Source organism: Silene latifolia, chromosome X (genome assembly GCF_048544455.1).
Source record: "Silene latifolia isolate original U9 population chromosome X, ASM4854445v1, whole genome shotgun sequence".
In the NCBI taxonomy this organism is placed as follows: Eukaryota; Viridiplantae; Streptophyta; class Magnoliopsida; order Caryophyllales; family Caryophyllaceae; genus Silene; species Silene latifolia.
Genome location: NC_133537.1, coordinates 312,265,409 through 312,288,758, shown reverse-complemented (window position 1 = coordinate 312,288,758; position 23,350 = coordinate 312,265,409). Strand labels below are relative to the sequence as shown.

At 42.8% G+C, this 23,350-nt stretch overlaps 1 long non-coding RNA gene across 2 annotated transcripts; it reads right to left on the bottom strand.

Moving 5' to 3' along the window:
- LOC141617519 (uncharacterized) lies at window positions 1-22,862 on the bottom strand. Of its 2 annotated transcripts, XR_012531127.1 has the most exons (3): window positions 22,485-22,862; window positions 22,301-22,342; window positions 1-338 (listed from the first exon to the last, which is right to left on the bottom strand). It is a non-coding gene; the product is annotated as an uncharacterized LOC141617519 (long non-coding RNA). The 2 variants fall into 2 exon arrangements; XR_012531126.1 differs by lacking the exons at window positions 22,301-22,342; window positions 22,485-22,862 and adding an exon at window positions 1,343-2,306.
- Window positions 22,863-23,350: the final 488 nt, after the last annotated feature.

The following is a 23,350-nucleotide window of genomic DNA, read 5'->3' as shown; positions in this document are numbered from 1 at the left end:
TAGGATGAAAATAAAGATGAAACTGAGAGTTCTATCAACATCGCGAATTCACGCACGTGAAAGCTATAATCTGTGTTTACGCGAACATAATTGATCATTTATTAGTGAAACACACGAATATTCCATTCGCAATCCTCGAAATAACATGAAACGCAACAAAGGCCATAAGGCCAAGGGACGATTTCTTGATAGCTAGTATTGTTCAGGAGTATACATATTTAAGGCAGAAGGCCAAGGGACAATATCACAATGCTCCCATGAGACGCGCTAATCTTTCACTATAATGATCTCCAAAGAATTGATCTCGTACTCCATCAAAAGCTCCTTTATTTTATCCGCTGCAAATAGTTAAAAGAATGTAAGTTTCACTTAATAAGATGAGAACATAAGCTAACAATACGTGAGATAAAACACTAAATTAGTAAAGGGGGAAACAATAAAAAAATGCAATTTCCCGCTAGTGACAACTAAAACGGATAATCCATATTAAGCAAGACTCACTCAATTATATTATGAATTACCTAATCATGAACTTCGTAGCATGCATGGTTCAAACTAAGCAAATCCCATCAAACTTAAACACACGTCCATCCATCTTTTTCCTTAGTCTGTATCACTATTTCACAACTCAAACCGACTGATGGTCTGAGATTTTGACAAGTCATTTCTCCTATTTTAAGATGATTACCTACTACCAATACTTTACTACTATGATTTTAATTATTTTTATTAATTAAAGTATTACGGAGCATTATGGAGTATTATTAAATTTCTATAATCCCTCACATTGCAGGCTTTATATCAAGTCATATAATCAATATTCAGGTTCACTCATTCCTCCCTTCATTGTGTGTTATATTGCATACCAGTTTTATAGAATATTATTGTAGTATGGAGTTGGGTTTACATTTTTAAATTATGACGTTAAAAAAGTCTCTAATTAAATGATATAAGATACAAAAACACCGTGTTACGTCTGTATTTTTCGGCTTAATTCCAGCTTTTATTTAGCTATTAGCTCGTTTCAGCTCACATCAATTCAGACAATTCATTTCAGTTATAGTCAATTCAGACAACTCACATGAGCTCACTGTAAACAACTTTACCGATTTGTAAAACGGAAGCAAATAACTCAAATCAGATAAATAACCCACATCACACGATTTGTTTATGCTCTTGTCAATTCAAACTTACATGAGCTCACTTCAAACAACTTTACCCCCCATACTTTTTGTTCCAAGACCGTCATTGTTAGGCAGTACTGCAGCTTATACACAACTACTTTTACGAAGTTACCCCAAGCAGTAATTAAACAAGCATAAAAGAGACAGTTGTAACACACCTCGGTGAGAAGCTCAGTATCATGAGTTGAGATCCAACAGACCAGGACTGAACTCACTCGATGGAATTAGGCCCTCGCTTTTTTCTTGATATCCGAGAAGGATTCAGTGGTGGTGTAGATTGCTCCGAGTAATAGTCCCCACCCCCAGCATACCCCTTCTGTCCATTTCTAGTATCTCTCGGCGCTTGCCCATAAAGCCATATTCCTGCGTTCACTCAATCAACGGAATATCACATTTCCTACAACATGGTGAACTAAGCATTCCCACATTCCTACAAGTTTATATATGTTTAAAAAAAATGCCAACTCCATAAAAATACGCAAAAAGTTGTAATTTTTCAAGTAAAGCCAAAGTGTAAAGGCACAAGCTTTTTAACTCAAATAAAATTCAGCAGAGAAAAAAAAGAAGCTCCAGCATCTAAACATACAGAAACTTTGAGCTAGAAAATCAATCATTTACTTGTAAATACAAATCAAATATCCTGAAATCAATGAAAATTAAACCCATCTTTATATGATGAACAAAATAAAAGTGAAATGGCAGCACAGATTCAAACTTTATGACTGAAAATCAATGAAAATGTAAACTATATTAGAGATTTAAACTGCATAACTAAAAAGTGGAAGGAGATCTAACCTATGGAGCAGTAGAATTGGAGTGAGCCCAGAAAGCATTATCCATAAAATTATCAGAATATTGTCTCTGATGATGAATAGTTGAAACCGTACCCCAAATCTTTGAGCTTGTCTTCTTATCATATGGTACCTATCTACACCCTTCTTACCGTATACGGGTACTATCGTCTTAAAGAAGAATGTGTTATATGTATGTGTTATCAAACAGTTTACATACACTTTATCCACTGTAGGATTTATAGGGCGTACTAATTACTTGCAAAACAAAAGGCAATTTATTTCCATAAAAGGATAACAAAATCATGCATAATCTTCTGCTGAGATTGTATATTAAATTATTAATATACACCCTTTTCCCGTATATAGCTTCTTTGTAAACTCTAAACTGCTGCGATATCTAATTCCCCCAGTTTTACACAACCTCAGCTTGAGTTAGATACACATATTTATGTGACATAGACATTATTTTGTGTGTAGTCTTTATAAATTGTAGACACCTCGTTTCTGCACCTCTCGCAAACCACCCGGTGATGATTGGGCCGCATGTTTGATTCGCGGAACGATTTGTGACAGTTCGTAAGATTATCGTCAAGTGATTGCTCAAATATTAATGTCTACCTCTTAAATGTCATCTACGTCCCGATACGGTCGTTTTGGCAGTAATTAGAGTACATTCGGAGTCCGGGTCCAAAACCGTCTCCATTTTCTGATAGCTGTTAAATCCCGAGTCAGAATGTTCTGGAATGTTCCGGATATTTCTATTCCATATTTCTCAAATTTTATCTTTTGGCAAATAATATCCCGTAATATTCATAAGATAATCGAATTATTTCCGTCCTACCATAACTCAAACGCGGAAATCTTTCTTAAGCAGGAGGAAACCTCCTGGGAATAGACGCGAGAGTCTTTGCGCCTCTTCCAAGAGACGCGATGGGCTCGCTGCGCCTCTTCCCAAGCCCTTCTTTGCATGATTTACGTATCTTTTTTATATCTTTCCGAGATTCACTTCCAAAGAGTCTCCGAAACCCTATTTCTTCACGTGATTAGTATAAATAGGAGCTTTCGTTCCTCATATTTCTCACGCGAGTGTCCGCCCTTCTCTTCTCCCTTTGCATTCTAGACTTCGTTCTTACTAATTGGCGCCTACGTGCTTGAACATTCGACCACGTAAGCTCGGATCTTTCCGGGTACCAGCCTCTCCGTTGCATGACCGACCAATTTGACCACTACACTCAATCAATCTAATTAATCAACTTGTTAAATCGTTTTCCTCTTACGAGGGCACTCTTTCCTTGCATTCGCGTCGAGCATTCACTAATCGATCTTCTTAGTTCTTCTCGTTCCATCAACATGTAAGTCTGAGGGTGTATAATTCCTTTTATTTATTGTATTTTAATTATTGTATAACAATTGTAAGGTTTATGTCGAATACACCATTAAAATCGATTTCTAAAACCGTCTTTAAAAACCTGTTTTGCGGATTTCCAGTAGACAGACGTCGAGAAAAGACGCAGCAACCGCTGCGCCTCTTCGAAGGAGCGCAGCACCTGCTGCGCCTCTTCGTGAGGCTGCCGATTCTCGCTTCTTTTCTTCTTCCTCCGTCCTCTGTAATTCGTCTCAAATTTATTTCTTTTGTTTTGTTCGTCTGTTAATTCGTTCACATGATAGTTTAATAATTCGTATGTATATTAACCATCATCATTAACATGTTTAAATCATCATAAATCCGACTCAAATCCCAAATAATCAATATTTGCGGGTTTTCGTCATTACATTCAATTCGAGTTTTAGGGATTCAATTCGTTCATGTTGGGTTTCTGGGATTCATTGTTGATATATTTTCATCTGTTTAGTCATTAATTCATCGTCAATTCATCATGTTTAGTCTAATTCGTTTAGTTAGTTAGTTTATTTAATCATTCATTAACATCGACCCTTCACATAATTAATCCGTTTATTTCCGTCTCATCCATGTTTTACTGTTTTATGACCTCAATCATATGTAAATAATTCATTAATCACTTTCATCCGAGTCTAATATCGTAATCAATCCATTAATTTACCAAATAACATTAACGGTTTGCAGTTCCGTCTTCACAGCCAGAACTCACCCTTGAAACACGCGAATTGCTGCGCCTCTTCCAAAGGGCGCAGTGCCTGCTGCGCCTGTTCCAGGGTGAATTCTGTCCCTGAACTCCTTTTCTGCTTTGACCTAGTTTAATTAGCTACGTATTAATCAACTAATATCTGTATTATCACCTTCTGATCTGTCGTGTTTTATTTTCTTATTTCTTTTTCTCAAATCATCCGTTTTAAAGGTATTTTCGACATAAATCGCCTATTCCAATGTAATTAATGTAATTTTCATTCTTGTAATTTATAATCATTGTATTTATTTTATCACTTGTATGTTTTCACATGTAAATCAATATTAAATCCTACTTCGACATTAATTGTTTGCTAATTACGTGTCAACCGACTTAGTCTAATTCTCACATGTTAGGATTAATCTATGGATGTTGCATTGCATGCATATAGCCGACGGTATATCAAGTACGAATAACTTCCCTAATCATTAGTAGAGGCCGCTATCGAGGCGGGCGGGATTAGGTGTTCGATCAAAAGAGCTTCCTAATACGTACCCTCACCCCTTACTCCAGATCTCCGTGAGCACCCGTGTTCATTGGCATCCGCGAGAGTCATTCTAGACATAGAATGCTAAGGGTAACGATTGCTTAGTGTTCATGTCACTACTTTGTGTCTTGACATGACACGAGGTATTCGAACGGTTCCAATTTCCCATAAAAATTGGTGGCGACTCCATACAAAATGCAAACGCTTGTTTTCGAGCCCCTTCACCAAGCGCCCCCGTGGGCGGCCCGCTGTCCACGGTTTGGCGACTCATGGGAATATACACTTACGTGTAGCTAAGGGTGAAACTTGAACAAGGTTAGGGAATAAGTTTGTACAAGACAATTGTCGGTTTTCATAACTCGGTCTTCCTAGACCGTTTAAATCGGCCTTCCTAGGCCCAACCCAACCCATTCGACCAATCGTCCCGTCTAAACGGTCCTAATTCTTATTTGGGCCTAAAGATGGATAGCGATTGACGTCATCCATACCATGATGCTTACTCTTGTTTGTATCAAGGGCCTTCACTACTTGAGGAAATGGACTAGGAATCGGCCTTACTCTTGTTTGGCACGAGCCTCTCCACAGACTTCGGGTTTGATGGTTCGGTATGGCAACCCACCCTTTAAACCAAAACCCTTCTAAATGCACTCAGCATCCCGTTATAATGCTTGTATAAATGTGTAAACCTTATGTGATCACCATTTCTAAACAAAACCATGACGAATTTTCAAAAAATCAAAACCCGTTTTCAATCAAGAATTTCGAAATAGGGCCTTTAATTAGCACCAAATCCGGTCAAAACTCTGTCCATTTGTCGTGTCAAAATTCGGGCCACAAGCCCATTTCAAACCTCACCTCGAGTCCACTCCTACAACTACACTACAGTTGACTAGGACACACATTTTCAAAGACCTTGTCTTTCTTCAAAACTCACTCAACACAAGGGGCACACACCCACTTCACGAGTCAAGTCTTTTTCTCTTTTAGCAAGTGTGATGGAATGGTCGATCGTGTTTTGATTCGTCGCCGATCTCTTATCCAGTTTCCAAGATGCCTGGGTCAAGTGATGATACGAACCTCCAAAGAAATTCAAGAGAGTAATGATCGAATCCTAGCCGCGATAGCCCAAATGCAAATTACCCAAGAACAAACCTATGACCGCCTTGAGCTTATCGAAGGCCGTATCTTTGATGTAGAGGGAAAGCTACCTCCCCCTAAAGGTGGAGTGCTACAATTTTCCGATGACGAGTCTAAAGATGAGAATCCTGTCCTAGGAACAACCGCAGCTGAGAAAAGACTCCAATACCTAGAGGAGCAATTGATGTACCTTAAGGAGGATGACATTTACAGGGAGAACAATCGTAAGTATGAAGCCGTCAATTCCAAATTGCCCACTAACTTTAGTATGACGGATATCCCTAAGTTTAAAGGACATGAGAACCCTTTGAACCACATCCGCGCCTTCAAGGACTACATGTCTATCAAAGGCATCAAACCCGAGATGTTCTTAAGGATCTTTCCTTCATCTCTTGACACCATCCCAAAGCAATGGTTCTACACTTTAGATCACAAAAAGGTCGCTACTTGGGAGGACGCCGCCATCGAGTTCTCGAAACAATACGCGGATAATGCCGAAATCCAAGTCAATATGCGTACTCTAGAGGTTCTTACCCAAAATGACAAGGAAGGATTCACCGACTTCCTAAGTAGGTGGAGGAAGACTAGTACTCAACTAGTTGAACGCCCGGATGAGGCCACTCTTGTGGAGAAGTTCGTGGACAATCTCAAGCCCATATATGCCAACCATTTGAGATATCAAAACATCAAGACTTTTAAAGACTTAACCGTGTTGGGGACACGAATTGAAGATGACATCCGCAAAGGACTCTTGTCCAAAACGGTAGGTCGAGGATATCAAGGGTCCACAAGTCGTTCATACGGCTCTACTAGCAAGACCGACGAAGTTAACCTTCTCGAGCCTTTCAAGAAAACTAGCCCACCAAGGAAGTTCACAAACCTTGGAGATACGTACTCCAATGCTCTAAAAAGGCTAATGAAGCAAGGTAAACTCCAACCCATTGGGCCTACTCCCGAACCCGAAAGGAAGTCCAAGTTTTGGGATGAAAATTCCTACTGTGAATACCATAGGGGCAAGGGGCATGACACAGAAAAATGCTACAAGTTGAAACACGTGCTTCAGGATATGATCGAAGATGGTCGACTTCCAATTCCACCAGGAGGTAAGCCCAACAACACTCAGAATCCTCTTGGAGTTCTAGTGATTACAAGTGACGAATCTACCTTAGATTGCTCACATCTCATTTCTCCCACCGAAAATGAAATTCATGCAATTGAGAAAGAAAGACTCTACTCTACCATCTCCCCTACCATTTCCGACTTCATCGCATGGGCAAGGAGTGTAGATAGACAAGTGAGGGAACTAGAAAACATGGTAATGATCTTGCGCAATCCCAAGGCAACGCCTAAAGAACGCGTACCATTGACCTTCTCTCAAAATGCCACTATGCAAGAAGTAGTCGCCGTGGTCGACAAGCTAGTCGATCAAATCATACAACTAGAAAGTGACATCATGAGGATGAAGGAACTAGCTGCAATCAATGGAGTTTGGGCCGATGACGATGAAGACGAATATCTCATTGAAAACTCTTTGGTAAAGGAAATAGTCCAAAATGGTGAAGACCAAGATGTGGACCACCTAACTCGTTCGGGTCGCCCATATCAAAGCACCACTCAAAACGGTCCAACCAACGTCATCACACCAAACGACAACGAAGACGACCCCACTGATCATTTGCTCAAGCAATTACAGAAAACCAAGGCTGATCTTTCAGTCTGGCAACTAGTGGCAAGCTCCTTTCCACACCGCCAAGCTTTACTGCAAGCTTTGGCCAAATTAAATGTAGCACATAACTCTACTCCTGAAGACGTAGTCAACTTGGTCTTCCAAGAATCACCGAAGCTAAGTAATCCTATTACTTTCTCAGACGAAGACTTGCCACCTTTCGGCGCCAGTCACAACCTTGCTCTATACATCACTGTCATCTGTCTAAAGAAAAATGTGCCAATGACCTTGGTAGATGATGGCTCCGCGGTCAACGTCATACCCCTCAAAACGGCATACAAACTAGGCATGAAAGAGTCGGATTGGACTCCCACAAATCAAGATGTACGTGCATATGACGGTACACGACGAAAAGTGGTAGGACTTGCTAACCTAACCATAGCAACGGGACCAATCGAACGAAAGGTTAACTTCCAAATAGTGGACATCGAAGCTTCATTCAACATACTTCTGGGAAGGCCTTGGATTCATGCTTCCAAAGCAGTAACATCCACCCTTCACCAAAAGATCAAGATCCCACTCAATGGCAAAGTTGTGACAATCACTTCATCGCCTATCAAGGCAATAATTGAGAAGCAATCAAATAATCAAGTCCTTGCGGATCCCATATACGATCTTGGGAGCTTTCAAAGTGTAAATGTCATAGAAAGTGAGTTGGCACCCTTATACTATAATCCCTACTCTAACTTGGTGGTCAACCATATTCTCAAAAATCAGGGATACTTCCCTGGAATGCCTTTGAACCCGATTCGGAAGAACACCTTCGCGCCATACAAGAAAGGCAACTCATCGAGAATACCACTTGGACTAGGGTACAAACCCACAACAGAAGAAGTTCTCGAAATGCTTGCCCAAGTCCAAAATCGCAAGTATGTAGGAGTCCAAATGAGGCCATATCTCCCTACCTTGAATGGATACTTCGTTCAAGAAGGAAGTTCGGAACTCTTTCATGGATTTCCCGAACCTTGGCATTACCTCGAAAGGAAGTTAGCCGGAATCGAGATCTTTCACGATTGCTACTTCATCCCTCCAGAAACGGTTCCTACCGTCAAAACCCGTCAAGCACCTTGCTTAGACGAGCAAGCTGTTAGCCTTTTGTTTGGAGAGGACCGATTTGTTAAGGCCGCGCAGGATGAGATCATTACTACGATACTTCAAGACGATCACTTCAACCCCACCGCATTGATCACGAAAATCGACACAAAGCGGCGAAAGGATGGAGAAAATCAATCAAATGGACCAACAGTCAGGGAAGACTCTTCAAGCTCACCACTGGAGAAGGAGAGATGTTCAAAGAAGAACCAGAAGACGACGAGTTTGAATCAGAATCAGAGTCGGAGTCGGAGTCAGAGTGAAAGTCTAGAGAAGTCATTAGAGAGTCTACTCCTGTCGTCATCCCCACTCCCTTCGTTTCTCCTAGCTTATTTTCAAGTAGCCACGTAGTTCGGGAAATGCCCCAATTATCGTCCCTTTACCGTCATGACCATGGATCAGTTGGCTTCTTTGTTTCAACTTTACTCGAATCTTAATATGAATAAATCGGGTTCTCGCTTACTCTTTGCGTTATCTTGAGTGCAATTCATTTATGATGATACTCGAGGATGACCAAGACCCAGACTTGACCGAAATACCTCCCTACGTAGCCAAAGAAATACTACGAAGGGGAAGGGGGACCGATGAATGAGGACACCGAACCCATCAATGTAGGAACCGAACTAGAACCCAAAGAACTTAGGATAGGGACTACCTTGAGCTCTACCGAACGGGCCGACCTCATAGACCTCCTAAATGAATTCAAAGACATTTTCGCTTGGTCCTACAAAGACATGCCAGGGATCGACAGGGATACCGCCGAACATAGGATTCCGATTAAGCCAGGTTTCAAACCTGTGAAACAGAAGCTTCGACGAATGAGAACAGAGTGGGCTCTAAAGATTAAAGAAGAAGTTGACAAACAATTCAAAGCCGGGTTCATCAAAGTTTCCGAGTATTCTGACTGGGTAGCTAACATAGTACCCGTACCCAAAAAGGATGGGAGAATCCGAGTTTGTGTTGACTTTAGGGATTTGAACAAAGCGAGTCCAAAAGATGACTTCCCTCTACCTCACATCGACATATTAGTGGACAATACTGCAGACCACGCATTACTATCCTTCATGGATGGATATGCGGGTTATAACCAAATCAAAATGGCCATGGAAGACATGCATAAGACCGCGTTCGTCACCCAATGGGGAACCTATTGCTATACAGTAATGCCGTTCGGATTGATCAACGCCGGAGCTACATACCAACGCACCGCGACTACACTCCTACATGACATGATGCATAAAGAAGTCGAGGTATATGTAGATGACATGATCGTCAAATCCAAGGAGAGAGAGGGACATATTGCGAACCTTCGCAAGTTCTTCGCAAGGCTACGGAAGTACAACATGAGACTCAACCCTCAGAAATGCACATTTGGGGTAACATCTGGCAAACTCCTAGGATACGTCGTTAGCCAACGAGGTATAGAAATAGATCCTTCCAAAATCAAAGCTCGATCGAAATGCCACAACCTCAAACGAGAAAAGGAAGTCGGGGGATTCCCGGGAAAAGTGCAATACATAAGTCGATTCATATCGAAACTTACGATGATTTGCGAGCCTATCTTCAAGAAACTCAAGAAAACAGACCACACCATGTGGGACGATGATTGTCAAAAGGCGTTCGACAGAATCAAGGAGATATTGGCTAAACCACCAGTGCTCATGCCACCACAACAAGATCAACCTCTTGGTTTGTATCTCACGGTAACCGAAACCGCCATGGGTGCCATGTTAGCTCAAACCGTAGGAAGTGAAGAAAGAGCTATTTACTATCTAAGTAAGAAGTTCTTAGAATACGAGTGCAAATACTCACAACTCGAAAAGACATGCCTCGCTCTTGTGTGGGCAACGAAGAAGCTACGTCACTACATGCTTAGCTACTCTGTCAAGATATTCTCCAAAATGGATCCAGTCAAATACCTCTTCGAGAAACCCGTTCTCAACGGACGTCTAGCAAGATGGACCATGATGCTCTCAGAATTTGACCTCAAATATGTGCCACTGAAAGTAATAAAGGGTCGCGCCGTCGCCGAATTCTTCGCAGAAAATCCCATCAACGACGCACAAACTATAGATACTTGGTCATTTCCCGACGAGGATATACTTCAAACAGATGTAGACTCCTGGGACCTATACTTTGATGGAGCATCAAACCTAAGAGGATTTGGGATATGAGTGTTGCTCATTTCTCCTGAAGGTGAGCATACACCGATCGCTGTCAAACTCGACTTCGAGGTGACAAACAACGCCGCAGAGTACGAAGCTTGCCTCATTGGATTACAAGCGGCAGTAAGCTTAGGCATCAAAAACCTCCGAGTGCATGGAGATTCGTCACTAATCATCAACCAAGTTACAGGATCCTGGAAAATCCGAAGGGAAAGCCTAGCACCCTATCAGGCTAGGATAGACCAAGTCGCTCAATTCTTTGATCACGTAACCTACTTACACCTACCTCGAGAAGAAAATCAATTTGCAGACGCTCTTGCGAAACTTGCATCTTTGATAAACATGCCAGATTACATGATGGAAATGCCTTTGTGTATCGAACGACGGTCGGAGCCGGCTTATGTCCATCAAATTACCGATGAAGAAGATATCGCACAGAACCCCGGTTCCAAGCAATCCCAATTTCAAGCTCAATGGCACCTATCCACCAGATATGGACAAAAGGGGACAACGCGCTATACGCCTACTAGCTTCCCAATACATCCTAATGCAAGGAGAATTGTACAAAAGAACACCTCTTGGTGTAGTCCTACGTTGCCTTGATCATTCACAGGCACGAAAAGTGATGGAAGAAGTCCACGACGGAGAATGCGGTCCTCACATGAGTGGACCTATGATGGCAAAGAAAATCACACGTCTAGGGTACTATTGGACCACAATGGAATCTGATTGCATCAAATATGTGAGACATTGCCACAATCACAAATCTTCGAACGTACAACATGTCCCTCCTTCGTTGCTCTATACGATGACATCTCCTTGGCCATTCTCCGCATGGGGAATTGACATAATTGGGAAAATAACCCCAGCCGGAACAGGAGGTCACTGTTTCATCCTAGTAGCAATTGACTATTTCACCAAGTGGGTAGAAGCGGCTTCCTACACCGCTCTTACGGCAAAAAACGTAGCCAAATTCATACAGAATAACATCATCTGTCGATATGGTTGCCCACATGAGATCATTAACGATAATGGGTCCCACTTCCAAGCCGAAACCGAACAATTGCTAGCCAAATACAAGATCAAGCATCATCACTCCTCGCCCTATAGACCACAGACTAACGGCGCGGTAGAAGCGGCTAACAAAAATGTCGTCACGATCCTCAAAAAAATGACTGACAATTACAGAGATTGGCCAAGCAAAATACCCTTCGCTTTGTGGGGGTATCGTACATCAGTTAGGACGCCCACTGGGGCTACTCCTTTCTATTTGACCTACGGCATGGAAGCCGTACAACCAGTTGAGCTAGAAATACCATCCCTGCGCATCCTACTAGAAAGTCAAATCCCGGAAGCCGATTGGAAAAGGGATAGATACGAAGAACTCATCCTCCTGGATGAACGTAGGCTACGTGCCTTACATAATTTCCAAACATATCAAGCACGTATCAAACGAGCTTTCAACAAAAGGGTTAGGCCAAGAAACATCAAAGAAGGAGATTTAGTTCTCAAATCGGTTAGAGCTCTTTTACCTGTCGACCCGAGGGGAAAATTCAAACCTAATTGGGCCGGACCATATCTAGTCAAATCCATACTCCTAGGAGGCGCGGTTAGAATCACAGACCTAGATGGGAATGAGTTTTCAAACCCCACAAATCTCGACCAACTGAAACGATACTATGCCTAGAATAGAACAAAAACGCGCCTCGCGTAAACCTAAGTGTCGCTCTTGTGACACTAAATAAACGGCCCCTGGCCCATTTGAATGTCACTATGCTCTTGCATCTTGGCAAACTTGTCATCCTCATATCATCAAACAAACTAAATTCGCACCTCCCGAGTAAGCAAAAGCTCATGCTTATTTTCTATGTTCATTACAAGCTCTTGCTTCGAACAATTATTCTTTTACATTTACTCGAACTACGCGCAAGGGTTTGATTTCGCTTTCTCTAAGTGAATACGTAGGCAATCCTTCACGGGATTCAACCCACCATTATATTTAAAATGTAAATAGAAGGACATTTGCATTGCATATGAAATTCGACAAGAATAATTAAAGAAAATCGCAACGGTTTCATAACCATTTAACCTTTTTATTTCATTCAATTTCTAATAATAATAATACGACAAATAATAAAAATAGATAGGCTAGGATTCTAAAAATCCCTTCTTTCTTATTACAACAATAATAATAATAATTAAATAATAAATAAGACTTGGGCTATTCCTCCATCTTCCCCTTGCCCTTGTCGTTCTTGTCATATTTCTTGTCACGACCTCGAGCCGGGCGCTCTTGCACCACTTCAGACCTAATCATCAACGGTCTTTCTCGAGGCCTGACTCTTCCATTCTTGCCAACCACCATCTCTGCGACAGGAGTAGTCTTCGATTTCTTCGAAGGATGAATGACTTGAAACCCGGCTTCTTCTTCTCCTTCAGTCAAATGCTTCTCCTTCTCTCCCTCGCGCACCTTGTAGTCAACAGGCTCGCGCTTCCTCAGTCTTTCGCGCTCTTCCGAAGTTGCAGCCTTCCTCCACCTCAGATAAGAGTCCGACACCCACAAGGCATTGGAGGAGAAATTCAAGAACCACATGTTTCTTTGGGCCCATTTCATAGCCCACTCTCTTCGGCTCTCTAGTAGTAGCGCCATAGCGATCATGAACGGTGTCAAGCCTAGGAATCATCTGCTTCAACCCAACTTGCCTCATCAATCTCTCGGGAAAGATGCATATCATAAACTCCAATCCAGAATGCGCACGGACCTAGTAGGATCCAAAGAAGACACTCCAAAGAATGAGACTTGAGGTGCCACCACGGTGCGACCCACCGATCGGCGGGCCATCATCATTCTTCAGCTTGTTCTTCCAATAATCGCAGACCCGGGTGAAGTCCACCATGTACAGCCGTGTCCTCATCGAAATCATACGGGCATGATAGGAAAGTGCATGAACTGGGGGCTCGAGCAGTCGGAGCCGTTCCATAAGCCAAACCTACCAAAAAACAGGCATTAGACATAAAAAAAAAAAAAAAAAAAAAAAAAAAAAAAAAAAAAAAGGTGTCTTTTACCTGTAGGATAACGGGACTTCCCAAGAATGGAAGATCGCGGTTGGATTTCCTATTATCCAAGCCCAAAATGATCTCCCCTAGGCATAGACAAGCTGGGCTCCTGCGCAGCTCCATTTGCTCAATAAGACCCAATAGACGGGGATCACCTCGCAGTTCTTCATCAACATGTCCCTGAAAGACATACACATGCAGCAAACAGAAGCCAAATGCTCTCCTCCTGGCAACATAAGAAACAGTAGGGTCGGCCCTGTTGATGAATCGGTCTATAAAATCCAACATTCTCACGCCTTTCGGGGTAACTAAGCGATCCACCTCAAGTCTAGTAAGTCCAAGCAAATCTCTAAACTTACTCTTATACCCTTGAGCAGTAGAAGGGATGGCAGGTAAATGTTCGGGGTCCCACCCGCCAATAGCGAAAATTTCCTCCTAAAAGGACAAATATCACCTCCTGGGAACGCAAAAACATGATAATTTGGGTCCCAATAATCAAGGCAAGCATCCAAGAACGGTTTTACAACCTTAATGAGTTTCAAACTCAATAAAGACCCAAGGTTATAAGCACCCATATCGTGTTTCTCGATGTTCGAGAACTCATTAGTCCATTCCTTCAAGCGAATCTCCAAAGTATTCATGCTGATAATTTTCTCTTGAAAATTTATTGGGAGTTTTTATGTGTGAATCGACGAAGAAGAGACGGAAGAATTATATGATTTAAAGCTTCGTCGACGCTTCTATTTATACTAATTCTTTGTTTCCAAAAATCCGTCGAACCGACTGCTTGGGAACAGGCGCGCACTTTTGCGCCTCTTCAAAGGGACGCGACTCATGCTGCGCCTCTTCCCCACCTCACTTCGTGATTTCCGCGTTTGGATCTTTCCTAATTCTATAAACAAATAATTTCCTATTCCTACGGGATTTTATTTTGGTAAATCCGAGAAATTTACCATGCTTCAGGTTTCCTTAATCCGCGGACGCGCATTTCGAGGCGACATCGATATTTTCCGCCATTTTTCTCACACTTTTATATTTAGTTTTCATTTTAATTCTTTTTTATTTCAACATTTACTTAGTCATTTCATTTTCTTAATTTCTATTTTTTCCATTTTCTAACTTATAGATTTCTCTTTTTCTTTTTTTTTCGGGGGTAACCCTCCCTACCGTCCGGTCATTTCCGACAAAATTTTTTTGCATTTTTGCGTTCCTTTCGAGTCTCATTTTGCACTAATTAAAGGCCTTATGTGAATATAAAATGTATGTGTTGCGTGATTTTCTATGTAAATTCCGACAGCATGACGGCGTAAACCGTTGTCTACCAAACCTTTCAAAAGCTAACTGCGGTACAAACAACACAACCCAAAGAAAAAAAGGCACTCAGGCCGTCGTATATACAACAAAAAAGCAAATGTACAAGCAAACTGGGGGCTTCGCCCCAAACAGGTCCAAATGTGCAAGTAAACTGGGGGCTTCGCCCCAAACAAGTCCAAATCCAAGTAAACTGGGGGCTTGCGCCCCAAAACAAGTCCAAAAATGTTTCAAAAACAGATGTCCAAATGTACACAAAAGCTACTGCTGGGCACCCTCCAGCTCGGCAACCCTCGCCATAAGAGCGGCAATCTCGGCGTCCCGAAACTCGAGCTCCCTCGACAAGCGAGCCGTCTCCTCCCGAGACTGGGTCAACTCTCGCTCCAGCTCACGACCGGCCTGTAAACAGCAATAAATTGACTCATGTCAATCAACTCAATCAAAAAGGGGAAATAATCAAAAATCAAAAGAAGTCAAGTGAGGTTCATACCTGACGACCCCGACCACCGATGAGTGCCTCGATGGCGGTAGCTCGCAGCCGGTTGGCCACCCTCCATAATGCCACGAACCGGGACGGCGCAACCTGCATTTTCAAAAAGTAATTCTCGGCAAAATTGAACAAATTCAATCAAATGTGTTCTTACACGAAAACTATGCAAAATGGGAACTCACCCTCCGAATCAGATGTTGCCAGTCATCTAGGCCAGCATCCGTCACAGCCACGTCAAGGTCACGCAGCTCGGAGATCGTCGTCCTCCCAGTAGCGTCAGTGTACTCAAGGGTCTCGGGGTACTCTGGGGGCTCGATGCCCGCCGCCTCAACCTCCTGCAAAGACAAATGGCTCTCGTTAATCGATGATCTTTCGTCGCAATTCTCGAAAATCAAAATCCAACAAGAAAACAGAAGATACTCACCACTACCGGCCAATACGCCAACCTCCCGTAAAGGAACGCCGAGTAATCCTCGTCAGAGAGAAGAAGGTCGTCGCCACTAGCACCGGCCAAGTCCGCCTCCCTCTCAGCCTCAGAAGGCTCCCTAAACATCGTCCTAGGAGGATCGACGGGAACCGTCAACGCGCCCCGAAAGCACTGACGAGCTAACCGCTCGCCCAGATACCACACAGGACCCATCGACGTCCACAACAGCAGCCGACTCGAGCTCCTAGGTCGAAGGACCTCAGCGACAAAAGGAGGCGCTCCAGCGTACTCCGCCCAAGGTCTGGGCACCCACTACGACAATATGAAGGCAAAGGTCATTCCTATGATCAATTTAAAACAAAGTATAAGAAGGTGTGAATGAATACAAATGGGATACTCACGCTGCTCAGCTGAAGAGCGTTCACATCCCGCCGGTAGACATTGTGAGAAGAACGCTTGCTCTTCGTCCGGCACATGACCCAATCCCTCACCACGGGGTAGGCCCTCTCCAACGGCTCCGTCCTCTTGGGCGCGAGGCCCGGAAAGTAAGAGTACACCCACGCCTGCAAAGCATAATAATCAATGACGATCTTTCGATCTTTGATAAAAGAAAGGAATTTACTTTGGTCTAAAGGAAGGTTCATACCTCCAACAGTAGCCCAGGTCCGACAGCGTCAGGAGAAGTCCCCTTCTCCATCAACTCCGGACGAACCATGGCCCTCATAAAGCGGATGAGGACCGCAAAACCAGCAGTGACCCAGTCCCAACGCCCTAAGGAACTCAGGTCAGAAAGAAAGGGGAGAAGCTTCGTCGACAACCTCTCACCCTTGTCTCCGAGGTAAATCGAAGACAAGAACCACCAAAGCCACGGGCACGAGCCCTCTCCTCGGTGTACAAGGAGGAGGAGCCGTCTCCCTCCCATCGATCACCACCGATGCCGGGGTCTTCCCCGCAAAGTAATCTCGAACGTAGGTACTGGGTACCAAACCCGGCACCGCAACAGCCTTCGGCGACAGGTTCCAGCCGATCAACCTCCTCGCCTCGGCCGAATCCGCCCTCATGCCAGTCTCCGGCCACACCATCTCCTCAGTCCCGCACGGCAGACCAGAAATCATGCCGTAGTCCTCCAAGGTGACTCCCACCTCACCAAAAGGCAGGTGAAACGTGGAAGTCGTATCCCAAAATCGATCCAAGAAAGCGCGGACCAGGCTAAGGTTGGCCCGCAACTTCCTCTTCACGATATCCCTCCGGACACAACCAGGAGGGACCGAACGCTCCACGCTCGATCATGGCCCTCTCCTCCTCTGACAGCCGCTCGTAGTGCTCCATCGCCGTCGTGTACCCCGAGAACGACCGGATGTTCCCGGCCTCCTATTATGATTCGAAACAAAGCTATCTTTAGTTTTGAATGAATTTAAAAGAAATTCGAACAAAAATAGAAAAGGATAGGTAATGAGTTAGGGAATTCCTATTTACCAAGCTCTTCACCGTCCTGTAGGACAAGTGACCCTCTGCAGCCCACACAAGGTGCCTACTCTCCCAGGTGTCTCGGCCACGCGGGAGCTCCTCTCAGCTGACGACCCCCTCGTCCGAGGTGGGCCCGTCTCGGAATCTCCTCCTCCTCAGCAGCCTCCTCCTCGGGAACCTCGTCCGCAGCAGCCATCACCGCAGCGGTGAAGGCCTGCTCTAGCGCCTCCTCAACAACAGCGGCGTCTATGTCCATGGGATCTCTCCCAGAAGTAGAAGCATCGTCACCTGCAACATTAAAGCAAATCCAGGCCGCGTCATATGACAACAAGCCTTTGTTAAGAAGTTTTCAAGCCTTCAAGGCCCGGGAATTCCCCATTTTTGGCCATCCTTGGCCATGTTCTCACCAACCCGATCACTCATGTGACAAATTGAGTCAAGTCAAGTCAAAGTCAAGGCCTAGTCTCGGGTTCGAGTCGAAAATTCGGCAGCATTTCGCTATAATGGCGGTTATGCCCTAGAAAAGTGTCCTGAAAAAGTTGTCACAAACCAAAATTCCAAGAGGGTAGAAAGTTTACCCATCATCCAAGGGTCCCGAATATCAAGTTTCATCACAAATGGGCAATCCTAGGGCCATTTTCGAAGCAATTTACGATCTAGCTGTGAAACCGTCTCAAAATTCGCTCAAGGGCTCAAAACTCGATGAAAATTCAAAGTAAATACATGGTTATGTTCCTAACATTACCTATTATCCATTTCTAGCATCAATTTGGCAAGACAAATCCATTCGGGGGAAAAGCCCCAAATTTTCGATCAAAAGGGTCGAAAACCCTAATGTTCGCGGCTCAAAATTCGACAAATGTGGAAGATTAATGCAAGATTAAAACACATACCTCGATTAGTCATGTTTAAAGCAAGCTTTTGAATCCAACCTTGGCGAAAATGGTGAAGATTTGAGAGAGAATGGAGTGATTTATGTTTCGAATAAAATGAAATAAAACCTTCTGATTTCGCGTTTTTACGCAGAATTGCCAAATTGGGGAAAAGACGCAGCAGGCGCTGCGCCTCTTCCAAGAGACGCAGCTCTTGCTGCGCCTCTTCCTTTGTTTCCCTCCATATGGATTTTCAAAAAATCCGTTAAGAGTTCGTTATTCGTGGGCCCATCTTTGGTGCGCCTCTTCCTCGATGACGTTTTATCATTTTGGTCCGTTTCGACGATTTCCTTTCGTTCCGGCCCGCGTTTTATCCAGCGCGACAGTATTTTGCAGTATTGTCCGAATCCCGCGCAGTAGTATTTCGCAGTATTGCTCAATTTTTATGTCCAGCGCAGTAGTATTTTGCAGTACTGCTCACTCAAGACTTTCTTTCTACGACGATTAAGATGTTCCTGGTCGTCTGTCCCCAGCGCAGTAGTATTTTGCAGTACTGCTCACTCAAGGTTTCCCCTACGACGATCAAGATGTTCCTAGTCGTCGGTATGTTCCCCAACCAGAGTTCGCTTGAGACCAACGCAAGCAGATTCAACCTCCAAATTTCGCCAGAGTTCGCTTGAGACCGACGCAAGCGGATCCCCAGCAGTTTCTACCGACGTCCTGCTGTTTCCAATATCTCTTGTTCCCCGCAAAGTTCGATTAAATCTCAGGTATGATCTCTTCTTATGGCTGGCGAGCTTCCTTACGTAGTCTAATGGACTTTAAACGACCCTCCCCGATAGTCGACAGACTCTAAAATGTTCCCGACGACAGGTCCTTGGTTCAGACCCCTTGAGCCGCCTCGCGTCGCCATAGTCGTCAGGTTGTAATCTTCGATTGACCTGATGGCTATACTTTGACTTTCGCCTTGTCCAAGCCTCGGTCAAAGTGGGGGCTCAGAGACACCTCGTTGCACCTCTCGCAAACCACCCGGTGATGATTGGGCGCATGTTTGATTCGCGAACGATTTGTTACGATTCGTAAGATTATCGTCAAGTGATTGCTCAAATATTAATGTCTACCTCTTAAATGTCATCTACGTCCCGATACGGTCGTTTTGGCGATAATTAGAGTACATTCGAGTCCGGGTCAAAAACCGTCTCCATTTTCTCGATAGCCGTTAAATCCAGAGTCGAATGTTCTGGAATGTTCCGGATATTTCTATTCCATATTTCTCAAATTTTATCTTTTGGCAAATAATATCCCGTAATATTCATAAGATAATCGAATTATTTCCGTCCTACCATAACTCAAACGCGAAATCTTTCTTAAGCGGAGGAAACCTCCTGGGAATAGACGCAACGAAAGTCTGCGCCTCTTCCAAGAGACGCGATGGGGCTCGCTGCGCCTCTTCCCAAGCCCTTCTTTGCATGATTTACGTATCTTTTTCATATCTTTCCGAGATTCACTTCCAAAGAGTCTCCGAAAACCCTATTTCTTCACGTGATTAGTATAAATAGGAGCTTTCGTTCCTCATATTTCTCACGCGAGTGTCCGCCCTTCTCTTCTCCCTTTGCATTCTAGACTTCGTTCTTACTAATTGGCGCCTACGTGCTTGAACATTCGACCACGTAAGCTCGGATCTTTCCGGGTACCAGCCTCTCCGTTGCATGACCGACCAATTTGACCACTACACTCAATCAATCTAATTAATCAACTTGTTAAATCGTTTTCCTCTTACGAGGGCACTCTTTCCTTGCATTCGCGTCGAGCATTTACTAATCGATCTTCTTAGTTCTTCTCGTTCCGTCAACATGTAAGTCTGAGGGTGTATAATTCCTTTTATTTATTGTATTTTAATTATTGTATAACAATTGTAAGGTTTATGTCGAATACACCATTAAAATCGATTTCTAAAACCGTCTTTAAAAACCTGTTTTGCGGATTTCCGGTGAGACGATGCGTCGAAAAGACGCAGCAACCGCTGCGCCTCTTGAAGGAGCGCGGCACCTGCTGCGCCTCTTCGTGAGGGCCGCGCAGCTTCTCGCTTCTTTTCTTCTTCCTCCGTCCTCTCGTAATTCGTCTCAAATTTATTTCTTTTGTTTTGTTAAATCATTAATTCGTTCACATGATAGTTTAATAATTCGTATGTATATTAACCATCATCATTAACATGTTTAAATCGTCATAAATCCGACTCAAATCCCAAATAATCAATATTTGCGGGTTTTCGTCATTACATTCAATTCGAGTTTTAGGGATTCAATTCGTTCATGTTGGGTTTCTGGGATTCATTGTTGATATATTTTCATCTGTTTAGTCATTAATTCATCGTCAATTCATCATGTTTAGTCTAATTCGTTTAGTTAGTTAGTTTATTTAATCATTCATTAACATCGACCCTTCACATAATTAATCCGTTTATTTCCGTCTCATCCATGTTTTACTGTTTTATGACCTCAATCATATGTAAATAATTCATTAATCACTTTCATCCGAGTCTAATATCGTAATCAATCCATTAATTTACCAAATAACATTAACGGTTTGCAGTTCCGTCTTCACAGCCAGAACTCACCCTTGGAACAGACGCAGCAATTGCTGCGCCTCTTCCAAAGGGCGCAGTGCCTGCTGCGCCTGTTCCAGGGTGAATTATGTCCCTGAACTCCTTTTCTGCTTTGACCTAGTTTAATTAGCTACTTATTAATCAACTAATATCTGTATTATCACCTTCTGATCTGTCGTGTTTTATTTTCTTATTTCTTTTTCTCAAATCATCCGTTTTAAAGGTATTTTCGACATAAATCGCCTATTCCAATGTAATTAATGTAATTTTCATTCTTGTAATTTATAATCATTGTATTTCTTTTATCACTTGTATGTTTTCACATGTAAATCAATATTAAATCCTACTTCGACATTAATTGTTTGCTAATTACGTGTCAACCGACTTAGTCTAATTCTCACATGTTAGGATTAATCTATGGATGTTGCATTGCATGCATATAGCCGACGGTATATCAAGTACGAATAACTTCCCTAATCATTAGTAGAGGCCGCTATCGAGGCGGGCGGGATTAGGTGTTCGATCAAAAGAGCTTCCTAATACGTACCCTCACCCCTTACTCCAGATCTCCGTGAGCACCCGTGTTCATTGGCATCCGCGAGAGTCATTCTAGACATAGAATGCTAAGGGTAACGATTGCTTAGTGTTCATGTCACTACTTTGTGTCTTGACATGACACGAGGTATTCGAACGGTTCCAATTTCCCATAAAAATTGGTGGCGACTCCATACAAAATGCAAACGCTTGTTTTCGAGCCCCTTCACCAAGCGCCCCCGTGGGCGGCCCGCTGTCCACATAAATACTCTCGTATATCACAACTTATACCAAGATTTTCAACTACATTCCTTAGTTATAACTTGCGCATTTTAAGTATTGCATATATTTGAGTTGTTGTCAAGCTCACTGGCTCAGTCATTACTTTAACAACAACCAATACAACAACCTCCCATTAGAACTCTCAACATAACTCAGTAAAACCAATGCATCTTGCTTAAAATCGTCTTAACTTAAGACGTCTCACAACCTCCTTCAATCTATTTTATTCTGTTGTGAGACTCATCTTAAGTTAAGACCATCTTACACAAGAATTGGTGCAAATACAGCAACAAAAGAGAGCAATTATGCAATCCTAATCAAGGTCAACCCACAACTTCAAAACAATTCAATTTTCAAGAATCACACATATAAACTATCAAAGGGCACTAAAATCAAAAATCATAGATCTCAATTTCTACAATATTACTACTTAAAAACCCCAAAAAAATTCCAACTTTTTCATGAAAATAGCATGATTAACCAAAAATAAAACAAACCCAAATGAAAAATAGAGAAATCGTACCAAAAGGAGGGATACCCAGATGCCCTTAGCTAGCAAATAGCCCTAAAATCCATATAAGGTAACTCAGATCAGAGACTGCATCAAAATCAACAAACCAGATTAATCTAATCAATGGTTTTTACCAAGTAAAATTCATAGATGAAACGTGAATGACATGAAATAACTCAGATCTTTAGAAACTCACCATAACGGGCGATCTTCTCTTTTGGTCGTACTTTCCCCTGGAATACCCATCAGCCAAATATGGACCCGGAAATCGTCTCTTGCTGCCGAACATGTAGCCGCTGGGAACTTCGATGCTGCTATGCGCTTGCTTTGGGGGTGATAAAATGGTCTAAATATGAAGATAAGAGAGGAACTCATTTGTAGAGAAAGTGATTAGAGATGAGAGTGATAAAAGGAGAAAGGAAGGAGCACAGATAGATATGAGAGGTTAGAGGGTGAGAGTTCGATGTTAAGGCAGGAAGTTTGAGAGTGAGAATAATTGAGGGAGAGCTAAGGTGTATAGGAGGGAGGGGATCAAAACGCTGAGTATTGACGGGGAAATGACCAAAGTGATGTGCATCGGTTACTGTTCATTAGGAAGAGCTAAGGTGTATAGGAGGGAGGGGATCAAAACGCTGAGTATTGACGGGGAAATGACCAAAGTGATGTGCATCGGTTACTGTTCATTAGGAACAGTAACTTGCCTTACCCATATTTTAGTAAGGTGTATAGATAGATTCCATGTTGAGTATTCCTTTATCTCAGGCTTGCGTTCTGATTCTGTTTTCTGCGATGGCTGTTAATTCTAAATCCTTCATAAAATGGCTACAGGATATATATTTTCAAAAATGCCTAGTTCACTTTTTTGTCATTGTTTAAACCGGATGTGACGCGTCACAAGTAAGAATTTGTGAACTTAAACCATGAATTATGAATTGAATTACTTCAAGTTAATTTTTTTTTTTTTGACAGCAATACATAGCATAGCTTACAATATAGCTTTCTGGGCAAGATTATGAGCTATCATATTCACTCCCCTAGGACGATAACTAAGAGAACAACAGT